General features: G+C 43.8%; 1 protein-coding gene across 3 annotated transcripts in view; it reads left to right on the plus strand.

The window, feature by feature from the left end:
- Positions 1–1398: 1398 nt before the first annotated feature.
- Positions 1399–12504, plus strand: part of LOC124554776 (protein O-linked-mannose beta-1,2-N-acetylglucosaminyltransferase 1-like) — a 1050404-nt gene continuing 1039298 nt past the window's right edge. For all 3 annotated transcript variants that reach the window (XM_047128420.1, XM_047128423.1, XM_047128421.1), the window contains exon 1: positions 1399–1454. The gene's annotated coding sequence lies outside the window, so the exon portion shown is untranslated. The remainder of the gene's footprint in view (positions 1455–12504) is intronic.

Here is a 12504-nt window from a genome sequence, read left to right on the forward strand (position 1 = left end):
GGAAGGCGCCTGGTTCAAGCAACCATGCTGACTGCTGTTAATCGGCGACGAAGACTGGAATTTGCAGACCATTATCGCAGCTGGACGCCCACAGGGTGGCGACAGGTGCCTCTCCAGATAGAACGTACGAAAGGAAACACGTAGCAACAATCGTCGGAAGCGTCCAGGCCGGAGGGCGTTGCCTGGGTGATCTCATTATTCTCGAAGGCACACTGGATCAATACAAATATGTGTCTAGCCTCAGGGGCTACCCAATCCTCGGCACGATGGCATCTACCAACAGAACAATACAACGTGTCGCACAGCTCGCAATGTACGTGCGTGGTTCGAAGAGAACCAGGATGAGTTTACCATACTCGCCTAGCTACCAGACTCCCCGAATTTATACCCAATCCAGAATCTGTGAGGCCATCTCCATCGGGCTGTTTGCGCCGTGGATCCTCAACGGAGAAGCCTAGCGCTGCTGGCCACGTGACTGGAGCGGCATGGCTCCACATCCTTGTCCGTACTTTCTAGAGCCTCGCTGACACTCTTCCCGAACAGCTTGCATCGATCCTCTGCAAGAGTTGATTATTGAGGCGTTTGACATGTGATAACAGTAGTGTGACTGGACGCTGTATAAAGTTTTTAAATAATTGTAACATCGTCGTGTAACGTTTTAATATCCAAAACACAGAGACATAGCTGCATATGCAACACGCCAAAATAAAGGAAGCGAAGAAAGAGCTTAAAGTACTGCAGGGCAAGCAGAAGCTGTGTTGTTTTGTGAGAACTACCAGGCGGCAGTAGCCAGAGTTCTCATTGCGCGTCAGTTTTACCGGCTCGCGCTAATTAGGCAGCCAAGAAAATAGCAGTTTCCTCACAGAAGTCCTCCTGCAACTCAGTATGTTTTCTCATGTCGAAAGAGGACACGCTAACTTTAATTATTCTCACTGTGGTTTTAGTACTTAATTAAAACTGCTTACGTATTAAAAGTGAACAAGTCCTTTTGATTCATTTTCTTGTCAGAATTATTTCCTTATAATGTGAACACTTAACAAAAGTAACAGCAGCAGATTCCAATTTTAGCATGTAGGACCTTTATTAAGATGAGGCCTAACTTATGAATACTGTTAGACTTAATATTAGCTCATGGACTGTGTGGCTGGTCCCGGCGGAGGTTCGAGTCCTCCATCGGGCATGGCTGTATGTGTTTGTCCGTAGGATAATTTAGATTAACTAGTGTGTAAGCTTAGGGACTGATGACCTTAGCAGTTAAGTCCCATAAGATTTCACACACATTTGAACATTTTTTGAACTTAATATTATCCATGATTTTCCTGATACATACGCTTCAAGAAATCAATTTCTCTCTCAATCAAAACATGGTTTATGATTTTTACTTTCTTTTTGTTTCACTCTTGTGCGGGACGATTTCTGAGCGCATCTTCCGAAGAGGCAGTCTTATAAATAAGGTAAGCCCCAGTTAAATTAGCAACACAGATACATAATGTGTATTTATGGTTGCATAGGAGACAGCCCGCCTATGTTCCACCGTTGCTGACCTGCTAAATACGTGTTCAAAATCGTAGTGTCAGTGAAAAACTGCTATAAATGCAAAACGTTATGTTTAATTGGTATAAGAACCAGATAAGCTGTTTTAGTGGTGGAAAAGTCGTTTGAGGAGCAGATTGGGTGGGATAAGGATGAGAAATGATAACGTCCGTGATATTTTCAAAAGAAACGCCCTGATATTTGTTTTAAACAATTTAGACAACCACGTAAATCTTAAACGATAAGGGCCAGAAGGGAATTCGAATCCATGTCAACCAAACCGCGAGTCCAAAATCTTAACCATTGCTTCACATCATCCGGTTCAGTAGATGATGTCCGTCTATAACGAAAATTCCTTCACAGGTCTTGTTCACCGACTATATGTGCGCTGACTGACGCAACTAGCATCCAATTAAAATCTTCTGGTAGGAGCAACCAGAAAAAAAGACAGTAGGCCCAGAAGAAGGCAGCTGCAACTGTGGCCGAAACGTTGGTTTTCTCCAGCAGTAGTTTTATACAATATCACGCGATACCATACCCAGAAAACTTTTATGTTGACTGAGTCTGGCCGCGGATGCCTAAGCAATTATAAAAACAAAATTATTCACACGTATTCCCTGTTGGGTATTGTCTCGGGTTCTTCAGCCAACGTTTGTTTAACGATTTTTTTTTACGTTTCATCAGCGTGAGTGGCAACGTCAGAAAAATCGTTTAACAAATCGTTTAACTTGCCAGAGAAGCCGAAAGGTAGTACGTCACCAAATGGCCACGAAAGCTTCAACGATTTTGTAAAAGCTAGTATGTGACGGGAAATACGTTCAGTTGAAGGATGAGGGTAAAACCTAATGGAGGAAAGAGGGGAGTGAGATATACATAGTGTTTTTGTTGGTGAAACCATTCGGGCATTTACCTTAATTTATATGGGCAACGATGGGAAACTTAACTATGCTCGTCCGTATGGTGTTATGAGTCCTGGTTCCCCAGTGCTTACCCACTGAATAACAAAACAAGGAACCAGACTGTTGTTCCATTAACTGTATTAGGATTCAAGAAACCATTCGAGGGCAAGAACAATATATTTCGCAGTGAAAGACTTTTTGATGCAAATATATTTATCTTGTGACGTAATCCCCTTTTAGGTCAGTGTCCAATGTTCCAATGTTCTTCCAGTAATCAGATTCCTTGTTGCAGTTATGGAAGATATGCAAAGTGATCAACTCCGGCAGTCTTAGCCGCTTTATTGAACTCAAAATTTCCAGCTACAAATGTCTTTAAACCCGGGAATAGTTGGTAGCCAGAAAGGGTCAAATTTGGTGAAAGCGTGGCTGTTTCAAAACTCCTTGCTTCAAATCTGTCCTGTTAATCCGTCGCAAAGGCACCTTTGTATGCAGGTCCATTGTCCTGAGAGAAATTAATTTTTTTTAATCTTTTGCACATCAAACTTCCTATCATGTGTTTCCTATTCAGTTCACCCGGAAGATTTTCCGATGACTGCTTTTCCCGGTGAAAAATAATCAGTGTGCACTCTAGAAATCGCTGGCCTCGATTTCCCGGTGAACTGCGTCGACTGCGCCTTTTGTGTAGCAGGACCACCTTTTTCAACCAACTGCTTTACCTGCTGTTTTGTTTGCGGCGTAAAGTAGTGGCTCCACGACTTCAGTTACAAAATTGCGCTCGACATCAGCTGGTTTTTTTAAGACAATGTACTCTGGACTCGGATTTGGGAGGGACGGGGTTCAAATTCCGTTCTTACGATTCATATTTAGGTTTTCCGTAGATTTCCTAAAAAAATCGTGCTGCAAATACCGGGATAGCTGTTCGCTGTATGCGATATTATGCCTCGCCTCTAATGACGCCGTCAACGCGAGACGCAAGCACTACTCGTCCTTACTCTTCTGTGAGCTTGATTATGTCAACACCTGACCAATTCTTAGTAAGATATTCTCTTTCGCATTTGCTTTTGGTCAGCATTCAAAAAATACGGCACACATCCGTAGGAACTGTAGTTAATTCTTCACGTAAAAAGTACCATACTTTTTAGTTTAATATACCTTTAGTATCAACCATTCGATACACCGTTAATCGCCAATTGTCATTTAACACGAGGTGCACTCCTTTCATATTTTCAACTGTGGTGGTATTTTTAAGACGTTCTTCAAGAGAAGTACGGTCTCTTTTGAGCTCCTGCCTATTTCTGTACTATTGCCACCAAAATAAGTCGTCTCCTTATAAACCGTCACTAGCTCTGGATAAATTTCCGTTGTAGATATACCGTCCAAGCAATACATTTTGTGACTGCACAGTACATCAGCTTATCCACTGAAACGAATTTGTTAGAGAGGTGTTCGAATATTTTACAGCTAAGTAATTTGCCCCGTCCTGTGCTAGACAGGTTAATCTCGATTTGTGGTCATGTTAATTCCTAATGTTATATCTGTGAATTCTACTGTCTTAAAATTCTGAACAAAGCTGAAAAGAAAGATAATATATTACGTGAGGCGTTCCACATTGATCTGCAGTTTGTTTTTTCCCGTCATTCACGATAAGTCATTTGACTCATTATTTGTACATTTGCAAGTATGCACTACTTTGGTCTAACCCTAGGTATCAGGATAATCACTAGAGATGCAGTCCCTGCACAGTACAGCTCATTTTCCTAACTGCGATCATTACGCGAGCGAACAACATGGAGTGTAATCACCAAGGACAGCGCTGAATGAAGAAGCAGCATGTAAACACTACGGATGTTCACAGACGATTAGTGGCTGAGTGTGCATCGTCAGGAAGAAGTGCTGTTAAAACACGAAAACGCTCGTCGCCATACGAGTCGGAAAACCACGGATGCCGTCGTTGAAACGGGGCTCACGGTACTCGCACACCAACCGTGTTCTCCGGAGTTGACCTCTTCTGATTCGGTGGTGCGCGGACACACCTCAGACGTCAAGAAACTGCGAGAAACTATCCTGTGATGGGTGCGACAGACTCCAAAAAAGTGCATCGAGGACGGCTTGCAGAAATTAAAGGGGTCAAGTCAGAACAATATTGTGGACGCGGAAGTACCTGGAACCCCATTTCAGCGACGCCAGCCGGGGGTATTCCGACTCGTATGCGGACGATAGTGTTCGTGCTGCAAGAGCAAATTTTCTTGACGGTGCACACTCTCTACACACTGCTACCAATCGCCTGTGAATATCCACAGTGATTACACCCTCCTTCCACAAAAACCACGTCGTCCAGCGCTGTTCTTAATGAACGCACTCACGTAATGACAACAACCGGAAAATGTGCTGTACTGTGCAGGGATTATATTCCTAGCGATTCTCCTACCGCCTACTGTTAGACCCATGGCTAGATACTTGCAACTGTAATGACGAGTCAAAAGACGCACCATGAATGATGGGAGGAAGTAAAGTGCAAATCAATATGGAACACCCCTCCTATGAAGTTCTGTTAGTAGGCCCAGATGGTAAAACAGTTGTCTCGTTGATACATCTAAAATGCACGTGATAATAACGCTTATAGTGCGTTTTTGAGCAATGAATGAGTAGTGACAAAGACATTCGTTCATTTTTATTAAATTAAACCACTGTGCTGTTTAATTTCGAGTATCTGTAGACGGCCAGCATGTAGCCCCAACCATTGAAAACACACACACACACACACACACACACACACACACACACACACACACACACACACACACACAAATTCTGTATACATAACTGCATGCAAAACGACTCATTCCACAGCATTTTGGGGGAAATCCTGCCAATGATCTAATTGTCCCACAATGGAAGTATGCAATGTAAATCACATTTCTAGGAGTTTCACCCCCAAAATGCGAAACTGCATGTAGAGTACGAATAACACGTAGCATCAAAGTGATCTTCCATAGCAAAACGCACTACAGAACGGGATACAGTGTTGGTTATCACGAAAAAGATAAAATGTTATGGCCTGACGCAGAGACATCATCGATTCACACCCTTTTATTATGATTTGATTACCCATTCTGACGTTACTAACGTCAAGTATCAACCTGAACTACAGAGCAGCATTGAGTATTTTTTATAAGGGGGCTGTGAGGCGCGTGCGTATGTGTGTGTTTCGGCAGAGACAATTATTATATCGCGACAGCGATCTATAGAACACGGAAACATACGCTTAAGTTCACTGTAATATTGCGTTGGTGCAAGTTCGTAGTGCTTTTCGGTAACTTCGTGACAGATACACGTAACAGACACTTTAGTCACCGACAATACATTATGCTTCATTATTTACAACAGTCTGCCAACGTTTGGGCAATTTTTCGATTCCGCGACTGCAGAAATCACGTGGTTTCGAGGCGAAGAAGTCGTCGAGCCATGTTAGGAGCGCATTTTCATTCGGAAAGGAGATTCCTTGAAGGCTGTTCGATAGAGAGCGGAAAAGGTGAAAATCTGAGAGCGCAAGATCAGGTGCATAAGGTGGGTGTAGAATGACCCAATTCCTATCTACCGTTTTTTGTCAGTCTAGCAGAATGCGGGCGGGCGTTATCGTGGAGTAACATCACTTCACGCAGTCTCCTTGGTCGCTGTTCTTGGACTGCGTCTGAAAGACGTCTCAGCTGTTACCTATAAATGTCTTCAGTGACGGTTACACGTCAAGGAAGCAATTCGTAGTACACTATACCGTCGCTGTTCCACGAGTTGCGTAGCATTATCTTTTGCGGATGCGCGCAGATCTTTGTACAGGGAGTTTCTGCTTTCTTTGGGCTCAACCATTACTTTATTTTCCTCATGTTAGCGTAAAGACACCATCTTGCGTCGGCAGTAGCGATACAGGAAACGAATGTCAGTGTTGTTCAGGAGCCAGTTGATAACGACCAAGCAGAGATGCACATATGGCCACCCGCTGATTTTTATGATTTTGTCTTATACATCTATTGGATAAAAACTAGTGACAATACGGCTCTAATTCAGACCAGACTTTATTGACAGACGTTCAGCGTATTATATGATCTCAATATAATCGCCCCGCGTTTCGATCACCTTCCCCTAGAGACATGAAAGGTGTACACCAACAGCGCACCCATCACTGTCGATGTTTCGTAAGGACCGCCCTATGGCACGGAGGATCTCTCTTCTTGCGTTGCAGCGCGTGCCACGAAGAGGCTCTTTGATTTTGACGAACAGGTCGTAATCGCACGGACTCATATCGCGTGAATACGGTATCTCCCACTCCACATACGCAGGAGCTCCTGCACGGTGTTCGCCGTGCGGCAGCGTGCATTGTCACGAAGGATGATGGGCTGCAGCTCCAGAACGAAACATTGTAGTCTGCGCTCCGGCCACGTGCCACTTCAGTCTTGATACACGCGCGTTGTTTGTGTTTCCTAAACATACCATTAGGATGCTTCAACTGGTATCCCTCACTTTCAGGCAGTACACACAATAACTGACTCAAACGCAGCCATTGCCGCCCACTGCACTATTTTAACCGGTCTTCTATTATCAGCTGCAGTCAGCGAGTATGCCACGTGACCCACATCCTTAATGTACTTTTCATCCATCCCCTGTAGCACACGTACTCATACACCCCATTTTTGAACTTTCGATGGTGGAATGATCAAAGTTCATCACATTTGCCAGTTCTCGAGCACACTTACGTAGATCATTGTGGGTTAATGGGTTTAAACGAAGTTCGTCAAACCATAAAGGTCTTACTGAACGTGGAGAGTCACTAATGTCAAAACGATCCTCCTTAAAACGAGAAAAACGTATTATTGCCGTGTTCTGTCCAGTGGCATTATCCCCATCAATGGTGCAAATGTTTTCGGCTGCCTCCGCTGCTGTCAGCCCTCTATTGAGTTCAGACAGAAGAATATGTCGGTAATGTTCTGATTTCTCCACTTGGCACTCCGTTTTCTGGCGTCCACAGCTTCACCCACAATCTCCAAATGAGAAAATGACAATTTGCAAGCTCAAATAAAAACAATGAACTACAAATAAAGAATGACAATCGATAAATAAACCCATAGCAGAGCAGCAGTACTATCATTAAAACCGAAAACGCTACGAACTTATGCACAAACCTAATATTATATTTTCCGCAGTGTATTAGACATTTTCCTGGAAGCTACGCAGAAATGAACTACCGTTTATCAAAGACGACGAGTATAGCATTGTAAGGCGAAAGTCGCTTCATAGTTTAAATGAATTACGGTAGAATGATGACGGCTTTGTGCCTTCGTTACTGAATAACTGATATTCGTTGAGGTATTAGAGGCTTCCATTTGCAGGGAGTTGATGAGCGCGCTCGTAGAGTGCGAGGCGGTAGCGGCTGGCAGAGGGCAGTTGTGCCGTTCTTGCAGGACGGCACGCCTCCGCAGCGTAACGAAGTTGCGCGGTTATGAAAGAGGCGGCGCGCCCTGGACCAAGTCTCGGCGGCCCGTCGTGTTACCATGCCGGCCACGGTGGCGCCGGCACCAGCGCCCGGGAAATGAGTTTTAAAGTGGATCACTAACATCGATTAAAAAGTTCTGTCTTATTTTCCTCCGTAATCTTACTTAACATCGTAATGCTGCCGCCGTGTCCTACTTACCAACTACGCGCCTCCTGCAACTCGCCGACGCCAGCGTAATAGACCGAAACCGTCACTTTTACCCACTGGCCAGGATTTTGTTTAATACACTTCACAGTTTGTTAATGATGTTGCTTTGAACGGAAATTTGTCAATATTGTTTTCTCCTTCGAAGTTCTCATAATGTTTCGAAAAATATTCGTGTTAGATGCATGTAAAAACGATATAATTATGTTGAGCATGTTTTGCTAAGAGTTGGGTAGACTGGGAGAAGCGATTCTGTTACAAAGACGTCCTCAGGCAACTACTGTCTGTACGTAGCACAAACAATACGCAGACCGTGCGAGACGGTGCAGTGCAAGACAATGGGTGTATATTCGGGGCACAAATCCCCATTTAGACACACAGAAGGCACAAATTTTCTTTTTCAGTGGGTATTTATTTACGTCATCTTCCCATTTCAGTCATAATAACGTCGTCACCAATGCTATAGTTTTGGCTTCTAAATGAAATTACGACAGGAGGTTCGGTAAAAACTCATCAGGATTCCAAACCGCTCATGATAATAAAGGCATCATTGGAGTTGAAAATATTAATTGGGAAGCATGTAACCATTCTTGGTACTAAATACATTTAAAACTTTGTGTAATCTAAAACTGAAGTTTGGTTTTGTGTCTTACCTCGTCACTGTCCATTTCTACAAAGGGTTCCCTACCATGCACCAATTTAACATCGTGTGTATGGGATACTGTCTAAGAGACACGCTGCTCGCACACATTAATAACCACTGCTAGTCTCAGAAAACAAGGCAAATATAATTTTAAAAATAAACCCATATTATTAGAATGAGAATATAAATTTTTATGATTCAGCGGATACTTTTTAAACAGTTGCAAATTAGTTGACATTTTCAGTTAATAAAAGCATACGAGGTTTGTCCGGAAAATACGTATAAAAGTTGAATAATAGCTTTATTTTACAATTATTCAGGTATTACAATATGGTCTCCTTCAAAGTACTCGCCCTGAGACGCGATACACTTCTGCCAACGCCGTTTCCACTGTTTATAACATTGCTGAAAGTCTTCAGTTGTGATGTTGTTCAGTTGCCGTGTCGTTTCCGCCTTGATGGCTTCCACATATCCAAAGAGCCGCCCCGAAGCGCCATTTTGCATTTCGGGAACATGAAGAAGTCACACGGGGCTAAATCGGGTGAATAAGGCGGGTGGTCTGTCACAGTGATTGAGCTTCGGGCAAAAACTCGCGCACAACGAGCGACGTGTGAGCGGACGCATTGTCGTGATGAAGTATCCACCTGCCCCCTTTTGCCATTCCGGTCGAACTCGGGCCACACGAGGTCTGAGACGTGTCAGAGCTTCAACTTAAAAATTTCCGTTCACCCTCTGGCCGGGAGGTACAAATTCCTTGTGAACAATGCCCCTAGAACCAAAGAAAACAATTAACATTGTCTTCACATTGGGCCTTGATTTTCGCGACTTTTTTGTTCTCGGTTCTCCTGCTAGTTTCCATTCCTTGCTTTGAGATTTGAGCTCCACATCGAATTCGTAAAACCAGGACTCGGCTCCAGTGATGACTCGGTTGAGAAAGTCCCCTCGTTCCTCTGCTTCCAACCAATCCTCACAGCACTCAACCCTCTTTGCTTTCTGTTCTGGCGTCAAGAGCTGCGGTACGATTTTCGCACACAAATTCTTCATTTCAAGTTTTTGTGTGAGGACTTCGTGTACGATTGTTTTGGGGATTGACAGCTCGTCAGTAATCATTCTGACTGTCAATCTACGGTCTTTAAGAACACAAGCCCGAATTCGTTCAACATTTGCATCGGAACTCGATGTCGACGGGCGTCCTGGGCGAGGGTCATCGTTCACTTCTTCTCGGCCATCCCGGAACCTTTTAAACCACTTGTTCACGGTTGGTTCCTTCAGAGAATAGTCTCCGTACACCTGTTTCAAACACTCAAAAATCTCACGGCCATTCTTGCCTAGCTTTGCAAGAAACTTGATGTTGACGCGCTGTTCCTCCATCAGAGAGAGCTCCATGCCGACGGCAGGTGAAAAAGGGTAACTGTCAACAAGCTGCCCACACTCCCACCGTCACGCAGAGTGCTCTGACTCGAACTGAGCGTTGATGGGATTGATTACAGCAGTAGTCCCACCTGGCGGTGACTGCAACTTGTAACATAAAGACATTATTCAACTTTTATACTATTTTCCGGACAAACCTCGTAGTTAAATTGTTTCTCAGTTGGTTATAATCTTTTTAAAGTTTCTCTTACTTGTAGTATTCACTTCTCCTTTTTCCCCATCTTTCTAAGGAGGCGCACGTCAAATAATGTTTTCTACTTAAATAACTTTAAACAATCCTTTCGTCTAATGTTTGCTTTTCTTGTGGCACCTTAATTGTTGTCTTAAACGCTTATTAAATTTTTGGGGTTTTTACTGTGCTCTTAATAGACAGTAGTTTGAAGAAGGTACATTCGGAAAAGTACGGTATTCTTTCTGCAAAGGTTCAGAATCTCTACTTGTGAGCAATCAGAAATCTGGAGAGCAGAGCTTTATCAGTTTCTTTATGGGTATCGCGAACTAAAGAAACAGACAGAAAAAACTGCAACACCAATAAGGAGTTGTGTGACATAAACGAAAGCTGATAGGCATGTTTCTACTTCTAAAAGGTGATGTCTTTTCTGATTTCGCACCACTCGCATAGAAGTGGTGCTAGTAGCGACACTATGAGGAGCAAATAAGCTTCGCTTTAAATACACGCTGCGTAGCGGTCGTGTGCGTTAGTTACTTTTGAGGTTGGACGTGGTGAGGTGATGTCAGTCAAGAATGCCCTTAAGGCAACAAAGACGCCACTATCAACACCTCACTGAGTTTGGAAGAGGATGTGTAACACGTCTACGAGAAGCTGGATGTTCCTTCTGCGATACTGCAGAGAGACTTGGTAGGAACGTAGCCACGGTACAAGACTGCTGGCAGCGGTGGTCACGAGACTGTGCGATCGGAAGAGGGCCAGGCTCCGGATAGCCACATCTACATCTACATGATTACTCTGCAATTCACATTTAAGTGCTTGGCAGAGGGTTCATCGAACCACAATCATACTATCTCTCGACCATTCCACTCCCGAACAGCGCGCGGGAAAAACGAACACCTAAACCTTTCTGTTCCAGCTCTGATTTCTCTTATTTTATTTTGATGATCATTCCTACCTATGTAGGTTGGGCTCAACAAAATATTTTCGCATTCGGAAGAGAAAGTTGGTGACTGAAATTTCGTAAATAGATCTCGCCCCGACGAAAAAGTCTTTGCTTTAATGACTTTCATCCCAACTCGCGTATCATATCTGCCACACTCTCTCCCCTATTACGTGATAATACAAAACGAGCTGTCCTTTTTTGCACCCTTTCGATGTCCTCCGTCAATCCCACCTGGTAAGGATCCCACACCGCGCAGCAATATTCTAACAGAGGACGAACGAGTGAAGTGTAAGCTGTCTCTTTAGTGGACTTGTTGCATCTTCTAAGTGTCCTGCCAATGAAACGCAACCTTTGGCTCGCCTTCCCCACAATATTATCTATGTGGTCTTTCCAATTGAAGTTGTTCGTAATTTTAACACCCAGGTACTTAGTTGAATTGACAGCCTTGAGAATTGTACTATTTATCGAGTAATCGAATTCAAATGGATTTCCTTTGGAACTCATGTGGATCAACTCACACTTTTCGTTATTTAGCGTCAACTGCCACCTGCCACACCATACAGCAATCTTTTCTAAATCACTTTACAACTGATACTGGTCTTCGGTTGACCTCACTAGACGGTAAATTACAGCATCATCTGCGAACAACCTAAGAGAACTGCTCAGATTGTCACCCAGGTCATTTATATAGATCAGGAACAGCAGATGTCCCAGGACGCTTCCCTGGAGAACACCTGATATCACTTCAGTTTTACTCGATGATTTGCCGTCTATTACCAGGAACTGCGACCATCCTGACAGGAAACCACGAATGCAGTCGCACAACTGAGACGATACCCCATAGGCCCACAGCTTGATTAGAAGTCGCTTGTGAGGAACGGTGTCAAAGGCTTTCCGGAAATCTACAAAGCAGTACCAAGAGGGAAGACCATCGGGCTCGGCGTACAGCTGTGGCACATCGTACTGCATCTGCAGCTGAAATCTGAGCAGCAATTGGTACCATAGTGACACAATGAACTGTTAAAAATCGGTTACTTCAACAACAGCACGGATCCAGACGCACTGTAGTGCCCATTTCACAGGCCCCAAACCACCGCCATTTTCGACTTCATTAAGGTCAAGCGAGAGCTCATTGGAGAACAGGGTGCAGGTCTGTTGTGTTTTCTGATGAAAGCGGGTTCTGCTTTAGTGCCA

Source organism: Schistocerca americana, chromosome X (assembly GCF_021461395.2).
Source record: "Schistocerca americana isolate TAMUIC-IGC-003095 chromosome X, iqSchAmer2.1, whole genome shotgun sequence".
NCBI classification, from domain to species: Eukaryota; Metazoa; Arthropoda; class Insecta; order Orthoptera; family Acrididae; genus Schistocerca; species Schistocerca americana.